The sequence below is a fragment of the Quercus robur genome, chromosome 9 (genome assembly GCF_932294415.1).
Source record: "Quercus robur chromosome 9, dhQueRobu3.1, whole genome shotgun sequence".
Lineage (NCBI taxonomy): Eukaryota > Viridiplantae > Streptophyta > Magnoliopsida > Fagales > Fagaceae > Quercus > Quercus robur.
The window spans coordinates 21,970,491-21,979,727 of record NC_065542.1 but is presented as its reverse complement, the minus strand read 5'-3'; positions in this window follow the sequence as shown (position 1 = coordinate 21,979,727).

Sequence of the window (9,237 nt, the reverse complement as noted above, 5' to 3'; positions counted from 1 at the left end):
AACAAACAAACATCAATATCATGTCAAAATCATGCAGCAGAAAAAATAAATAAGACAAGATATGATGACCCAGGAAAACCAATGAAACAAACTAGTTTCACAGTAAAAAACATGAGAGGAAACCTTTCCGAAAAGCAATTTACTATAATAAAGAGAAATTTCAGATCTAGTACAAAACTTTTGTCCCTAGACTCTACAATCTTCGTAGATGAACTCACAGCAGAAACCTTCTACCGCTTTAGAACCTTTGAACCCTTCAATATATGAACGCTATCCTTTTTGTACAAATCCCAGTACGTGACTAACCAAAGATGCACGGCTCCCAGTATGTGACTAACACACCAACTAGAAGAAGATTGTTGGCTGCAAAGTTCTTCACTTTATCAACAATGAAGATCAAGAAGTACTTGGTTACAAAATCCTATGGCACAAAGACATAGTAGCTTCTTTCAGAGAGAATAAAACATTGGTCACCTTTTGCATATGTTCACCTTGTATTCTCTTATGTGACGGCCTCTAAAATAAGCCTGATATATGTCTAGGGTTGTGAGAAAAGAAACGCTACACATACATGTTAGCATGGGTCGAGAATCAAATCTAAAAAACTGAATTTCGTAAAGTTCAGTAATTCTCAATCGATTGAGGAGGTGTAGAGCAGGTGTCGAGGGGACAGACATTTGCTCGATTGATCGACCTAGCTATTGAGAGGTGTCGAGATTGCAATAAGAAGAAACTGAAGAGCTCGACAGATAAGCCAGGTGTCGAGAGGTGTCAAAAAGGTGTTGAGCTTTAAAAAATCAGCACTTCTTCTCTTGTTTCTTGGATAGATTTGCATGGCTTCAATACTAGACTTGAACTCTTATTCTTTGAAGTATTAAACACATCCTAGATCTACCCAAATACAAGTAAAATGCGTTTTGTTAAAGGATTAGCTAATTACATAAATATTGACATATGTTCCTAACATGTGAATCACATATGTCCTAACACATTGCAATGACCATCATCAAGAGAATAAGATTAAACAAATTGAGAAATAGAAGACATAATTACTTTAGAGTGGTAGGAGAACCCTTTGGCACAGCGGATTCAGTGGCCAAGACATTGGAAAAGCAATGAAAATCAGTACCAATGGGGCTTTAAGAAAGACGGACCCAACAGGTTGCTTTCATGTAATTCATAAGGAAATCACTATGCCTGCTTCAAAGAAAATGAGATTGGTTAAAGATTTATCATGCGCTAATACGTACTACATTGGGAGAGAGGGATAGAGAGTACATTAATGGAGTAAAGCTTGGATGGATTTCGTGAATCTAAGAGAAAAAAAAAATATTAACTTGTTATGAAACAAGAAATAAACATGCAACATCAATCCTGGAAAAACTTAAAAAAAAAAAAAAAAAAAATCAAGCACAAAATTTTTACTAAAACAAAGGGAAAGCTTTTACTCACCTTTTCTGAGGAGTATGTGCTCTTTGCTTCCTCAATCTTCATCATACTACCTAAAAAAAAAAAAAATTTTACAGACTGTAATTATATTTTAAGCTGCTTGGTGGGCTAAGAAATTACATCAAGAAATAATGAGATGAAAACAAACAAACACACCTAATCAAATTTATAAATTCTTAGGAGTAGTTTAGAATCTTGTAATTGAAATTGACTTTCAAAACCAACAATACTCAAACTAAAGCAATTAACAACATTAATGGATTAGGAAATCTAAATAAAAATCATAATACTCTGTTGTTTCATACTTAGTCGAAAAGAAAGGGAAAGCGTAACTTTTTTGGATGGACTTTTTGCTCTGGGTTAATACCATTGCTGGAGAAGAGCGTGACTCCAATAGGAGGAGAGTTCTTTGTCTCTTCTTTTGTGGTTCTTGTTCCAAAAGACTAAGATCTCTTTTTTTTCATTTAGTAGCTATTGTGGCTCTTGATGTTTTAACTTTTAAGGGTAGAGGCAATTAAACGAAAGAATTGGAGAAACGAAGAGGTGTTTATTTGAGAAGGGGAAGAGCCGAAAAAGGGGAGAGAGAGAGAGAGAGAGAGAGAGAGAGAGAGAGAGAGAGAGAGAGAGAGAGAGAGAGAGAGAGAGAGAGAGAGAGAGAGAGAGAGAGAGAGAGAGAGTCATTTAAGAGATTAAAAGTATCTGTCAAGCAAATCCATTTGTACGTCATTTATGGAGTCAATAGACATGAATATTTATGGTTACACTAAAATTAATAAATAATTTAAAACAAATGGTGCAAAATTTAACTCTAATTGAAAGTTCTAATCGGTCCCACTTAAATTTAGATAGATGGAGCAAAATTGGACTCCAGTTTCATATTTGAATTAAATAATTGGAACAATAATTATGGTGTGGTCCCCACATAAATTTAGACACATGACACAAAATTGGAGCTCTAATTTGGAATTGTAATTTGAGTTTCTCTCAGCTTCATCTATTATTATATATGTAGACTAGCTTGTAACCCTATGTATATGCATGAATACACTTAAAGATATACAATAAGATACATAATATAATTCATATATATAATTTTTTTTTAAGAGTTTTAACCTATGACATCCACTCTTGATAAGAGCATTCGCATCTGGGCTTCTAAATGCCATATCTAAGCATATTTAGCATTAAGACATTAAAAGTGAGCAACAACCAAACTAGTAAAATTGCAAAATTGTAAAAAAAAATTACAATTGTGCTATAGTACCATCTTAAATGTAAGATGGTACTGTAGCTCAATTATAAAAAATAATATATTGTTTTTTATTCATCTCTTCCCTTACTCATCACATCACTCTCTCGGCAATCTCTCTTCACTCTTCACCATTTTTTTTTCTCTCATCGTCAACCTATCTTCGCTGACCTGTTGGTGGTTATGGGTTGTTCGTGAGTTTGGCTGGGTTTTGGGTTTGATGGGTTTCAGGTCTGATGGGTTTCAGGTCTAATAGGTTTTAGGATCGGGTCTAATGGGTTGATGGTTGTTGATGGTTTTGGTTGCAAAATCGGCGGGGGTCTGGTGCATTGGTGGTTGCAAGATCGAAGTGAATCGACGTGGGTCTGGTGCATTGGTGGTTGCGAGATTGACGTGGATTGGCGTGGGTCTGGTGCGTTGGTGGTTATGAGATTGGTGTGGATCGGCGTGGGTCTGGTGCGTTGGGGGTTACGAGATTGGCGTGGATCAGCATGGGTGCTGTAGGCTGTGGCTGATGGGTTTTGGCCATGGGTATGGGTGGTGTTGGGTTTGCTTGTCGTGGGTGATGGGTTTGCTTCTTTTTCTTTTTTCTTTTTCTGGTGATGGTGGGTTTGATGAGTGTGGCCGTGTGGGTGTGGTTGGGTTTGTGATTGATGGTAGTGGTTTTAATGGTTGTTGATTGCTTGCTAATTTGTTGTGGTTGTTTAAATGTTTAATTTAGCTGCTTGAAAGTTTAGTTTTTAGGCAATGATGTAGTGGTGATTTGTTTTAGTTTGGTAGCTTTTTTTTGGGTTTGTTCGTGGTGGGGGTGGTGGGAGTAGGTGGTTGCAATGACAGGGGAAGAGAGATGGGAGAGAATAGAGATGGATTCAGGATATATTATTTTATTTGTAGATATATTATTTTAATATATTGTATGAGAAAATAAAAGTTGGGATGTTGGGTGTGTTATAAAATGGTATGGTATAAATAATAAAGTAGGTTTTGAGATGGTAAAATAGAATAGTTCTAACATACCGGATGCGAATGCTCTGATAGCTCTTTATTATCAGATAAAGACACAAATTGGTTTTTGGTATAGGCGGAGATTGAACCCCAGATCTCTTATTTAACCATCAGAGACTTTATCAGTTAAGCTAACTGGAACTTACTATATACATACATACATATATATATATATATATAATTTAAATACTACTGATAGTCATTTTTATATTTTGTTAACTTTTTAAAAATTTTTGTAAGGATATTATTAGGTATAAAATGTAAATTGTCAATTTTTTTAAAAAAATTATTGTGAAGCACTTATTTTTTGGGATTCATTTATTTTAGACTTTTTTGTTTTTGTACTTAATAATTCACTTGGATGAATATTTATGATGTGGTTCCACATTTGATTCTAAAATTAAGAAATAAAACTCTTTAAGAGTAAATAATTTAAGACACATGGCGCAAAATTGAAACTCTAATTTGGAATTTTAATTTGAGTTTCTCTCAGCTTCACCCAGTGGGTGAGGAGTTATTATAGCCTTGTTCAAATAGGATTGTTACATCACAAATATAAATTCTCTATCTCACTTTTTGTATTTCACTTTATATTCCACTAATTACAACTTGTTACACATATATATATATATATATATATTTTTTTTTTATTTCCTTATAAAATCATTAAAGTTTAAAAAAATAAAAAATAAAATCAAACACATGATATTTGATTTACTAAATAAACTCCTATAAGGAAAAAAAAAAATACATACGCTACTAAAATTAGATACAATTTTGATCTATTGATTGTGATGAAGTTGTAATAAGTAAATTTCAATTAGCTCATTTGGTAGAGTTTCTTATTTTAAAATAAAAGATTTATAGTTTAATTCCTACCTATACCAAACTATTTGATGACTTGATGATCTAATTTTTTTTTTTTTTTTTCTTTTGGCAAGAAATTCTACTCGAAGAACTTTTGACTCATGAGGTTCCCTTGGAAGACAAAGAAAGCATTGACAAAACTATTTTATTATTTAAATAGATTAGTCAAGATTGTGTCGAGATTGCCATAAAGATTTGATTGGTCTGCTCTTAGCCACAATTTCAATAGTTTTCTTGACCAATAGATTAGTCATAGGAGGCTTCTCTTTAAATCCCTCAATTCCTTCACTTTTACAAACATTTAAATTAAGTTTCATTGACAAAACTATTTTCTTTTCTTTTTTTAATAGTTTCAATATTTTTCTTGACCAATAGATAAGTCAAAGGAGGTGTCTCTTGACTCTTACGAGTAAATCCATCCTTTTTTTTTCTTTGATAAAAACAGAAGATATATCAAATAACTAAGGAACCGGAACAAGACGAGAAAAAGTCACAGTCGAATAGTGGTGGGTGAAGTTAAATATAAAAAAATTATTTAGGAGCTATCCAAAACCCAAACAATTACATAGTGTATAAAATTTGTGTTTAGGACTAATAACTACATTTTTGGGGGCTAATAACTTTTTATTTTATTTTATTTTATTTTATAATTTGTGCTTTTTTATTATTTGAATACTATATAAATAGTTGAAAATTGCAAAAAGCTGGGGGGGGGGGGGGGGGGGCATGGCCCCCCCTAACTTCGTCTATGCTGTCGAATTATACATTACAAAACATCCCCAAACAGCAGGAGAGGGTAGAAAAGACAACAAAATCAGATAGGAAAGAGCATCCCAGTCTTGCAAGAGCATCAGCACTCTTGTTAGCTTTTATGTACACATGTTGGACAGTGGAGTTAGGGATCCTTTGCAGCAGTGACTTGCAATCATCCACCAACACCAATAACGGGAGGTAAACTTCTGGTTTCCTTTCTTAATAAATCCATCCTTTCATTCCTTCACTATTACAAACATTTAAATTAAGTTTCACATGGACAAAACTATTTTAATTTTTTTTTTTTTTTTTTGAAAATCCAAGCAAGCTTCATTAGAAAACAAACATTACAAAATACAATTCAAAGCATCCTTCTTGATCACATTCACAAACTGATCAGGTAAGGATGATTCATTGACAAATCTCTGCCACCTATTATTAAGACCCCATTTGGCTAAACAATGAGCTGCCAAATTAGCTTCGCGATTTATCTACGAAAATTTCATTGAATCTAGTTCTTTGACAACACCACAAGAGTCTTTTACAATACATATAGGGCATATTTGATTAGCTGAAAAAAGTAGTGTTTTTTGTTTTCATTTTCAGTTTTCAATGGGACCCACCACAAAAAAAAAAAAAAACTTATTTGGTTTAAGAACTTGTACTCAGTTTTCATTTTTAGTATCCTAAAAGTTGGATTTGAATATAAAAAATGAAAACACGTTTTTAGTGTTTTCATTTTCATAGAAAATGAATACAGTGGCAATTTTGTAAATATTGTGAAAACGCAAAGGGCCCCACCTAATTGATGTGAGTGTGTGTAAGTGAAAAAAGTAACTTAAAAAAAATAAAAAAAATAAAAAACAATACCAAACCGTGTATGATGAATTCTATATCCAAATTATGTATTCAAAATAACTTACCAAACACCCTCAAAAATGTAAAAATGAGTCATTTTTTATATATTCAATTTTAGAATTTGAATGCAAAAAAGAGAAAATGAAAAGTGAATACATCACTTTTTAGAGCCAGGCCCTCTTGGAATAGGAGACAGCTAGAGCGCCTAAGGAGAGATTCTATGCATGAAGACCTCCATATCCACTAAGGGTGCTCAACAAACCATACCCCGAGAGGTACGAGCCACGGGCCTTCACGCAGTACGATGGTAGGAAAGGAAGTGCCATGGAGCACGTGAGCAAGTTCATTGACACTCTTGGCCCTTACGCTGTAGATGAAGACTTATGTCTTCGGGAGTTTTCCAAATCATTGTGTGACCGAGCGTACACTTGGTACATCAGCCTAAAGCCAAGATCAATCCCAACTTGGGATGACATGGTGTATGTATTTTGTACTAAATACTTCCACGGGGAGGAAACAGTAATGCTTGCAACCCTGCAAGCAACCAAGCAAAGAAGTGGTGAGGATTTAATGGAATATATTAAAAGGCTTAAGGACATAGCACTCGACTGCTATGATCATTGTGAAGAAAGAACATTGGTGGAAATGTGTATGACAAACATGATCAGGGAGTACAAGGCAGTCCTGGAAAACTTCGAAATATCCCAATTTACGCAGTTGTTGCAAAAGGCCATAAAAACTGCCCAGTCAGTGAAACCAAGTTCTGACAAGAGGAACGCTTCGCAGGCCATGGCAGTATCCACTGATGAGCGGAGAAGGAAGACTGATGGAAGGGAATATGATACTCCCCCACCAATACCATGCACCCCAAAAGAGTTGGATGTGCTACTAGATAGGTGGATAGCAGACAGAGTTTTCAAGCCTAATCAAGTTTCTAGAGACCCCACAAAAGAGGAGCGGGGGGACCCACGCTTCTACTGGTTGCACAACTACATGTAACATCCTACCGTAGAATGTTGGGCGCTCAGCAAACTGGTGCACCGCAGGATCAAAGAAGAGACTCTAGAACTATCTCAGCAAGAAGTTCAAAGAAACCTACTCCCAAACCACAAAGGGAAGGGTGTAGCAGCGGTAGTAATTTGCGCAAATCCAGGGGAGGATGAAGAGGAGAATCCAGCCCTGCCCGCTGCAGCAATTACCACCTTACAGCAAAGTTCCAAATTCAAAAATTTGTTTGACCAGTTGGGACTTACGACAAAGGAGAGAAAGATAGCCATAGAGGCTTTGGTGAGCATTGCCTTTGGGGCAGAAGTAGAATGTTTATCAACAGAAATCATAGATGACAGAGCCTTCTTACGAGAGTTAACTGAAATCACTTTTAGTGATGAGGATATGGAGTTGGGGTACCCGAACCACAGGAGGCTCCTTTACTTTACAAGAGAGCCTTGGTAGATACAGGCGCTTTTGTAAATCTCATTCCGTTAAGTACGTTGCAAACAGCATAAATTTCAGAAAGAAAGATTCAGGAATGTCTAATGAAAGTGGCAGGGTTTGGTGGAAGGGGCGAATACACTGCAGGCCACATCCAGCTGTGGTTAAAGGTGGGTAAATAGTCAAGGAGGTGCAGAAATTGCTGGCTGCAGGATTCATTAAGCCTATTCAACACCCGCGCTAGCTATCTAACATAGTACCAGTAAAGAAGAAGAATGGGTAGATAAGGTGTTGTGTAGATTTCAGAAATCTCAACAGAGTCTATCCGAAGGATGAGTTCCCATTACCAATCATGGATTTGTTAATAGATTTTGCAGCAGAAAGCACCATGTTTTCATTCATGGACAAATTCAGTGGGTACAATCAGATCAGAGTGGCATCAAGGGATGCAGAGAAAACTTCTTTCAGAACACCCACGGGCAACTTCTACTACATTGTGATGCCTTTCGGGTTAAAGAACGCAGGTGCAACTTATCAACGAGCAATGATGGCCATATTTCACGACATGATGCATCAGGAGCTGGAGGACCATGTGGAAGACATAGTGGTAAAATCAAGGAGGAGAGAAGAACACTTCCGCGTGTTGAGAAAGGTATTCGAGAGGCGTAGAGCTTTCAAACTAAGAATGAACCCTCTCAAGTGTGCATTTGGAGTGTCTTCTGGGAAATTCTTGGGCTTCTTGATTCACAAAAGGGGAATAGACGTGGACTCGGCCAAAGCCACAACCATAACAACTATGAGACCTCCGGCCACGGTAAAGGAGTTAAAAAGCTTCTTAAGGAAAGTCTCATATATCCGGAGATTCATCCCTAGGCTAGCATCAATTACTTCTGCTTTCACCAAATTACTCAAGAAATGGCAAAGCTCTGAATGGGGAGAAGTGCAACAGACGGCCTTGAAAAGGCTGCAACAGATCATGATGAACCTCCATACTGTGCAAGCCCCAATCCACAAAAAGCCATTGCTACTCTACCTGTCCACCGGCTCGTCTGCCATTGGTGCATTGATTGCCCAAGAGGATGGAGGTGGCATTGAGCAAGCAGTGTACTACATTAGCTGTGCCTTAAAAGATGTAGAAACTCATTACCCAAGGGCAGAAAAGGCATGCTTGGCTATCGTGCATGCTTGGCTATCGTGTATGCTTCGTAGAGGTTACGCCATTATTTCTTGGCTTACGAGGTATGGCTGATGACCAAGTCCCATGCTGTTAAAGCTTTGTTACGGCAACCAATTCTCTTTGGCAGAATATCCCAGTGGCTGTTACAATTGTTACAATACGACTTGAAAATAGGAACGCCCAAGGCGGTAAAAAGTCAGGCTATAGCAGACTTGTTGGTGCAATTTCCAGGAGAGGAAGAATTCCTACTAGATGATGAAGTTCCAAGGGGAAGTAGCCATGGCAGAAGAAGTCAAAGAACAATGGGTAGTGAAGTTTGATGGGCCTTTTACCACCTAATCAGGAGGAGTGGGAGTAGTTTTGTACCATGAAGAAAATGAGGCAGTGGCACTATCATTCAAATTGGAATTCCCTTGTTCGAACAACACAGTAGAATATGAAGCCTATC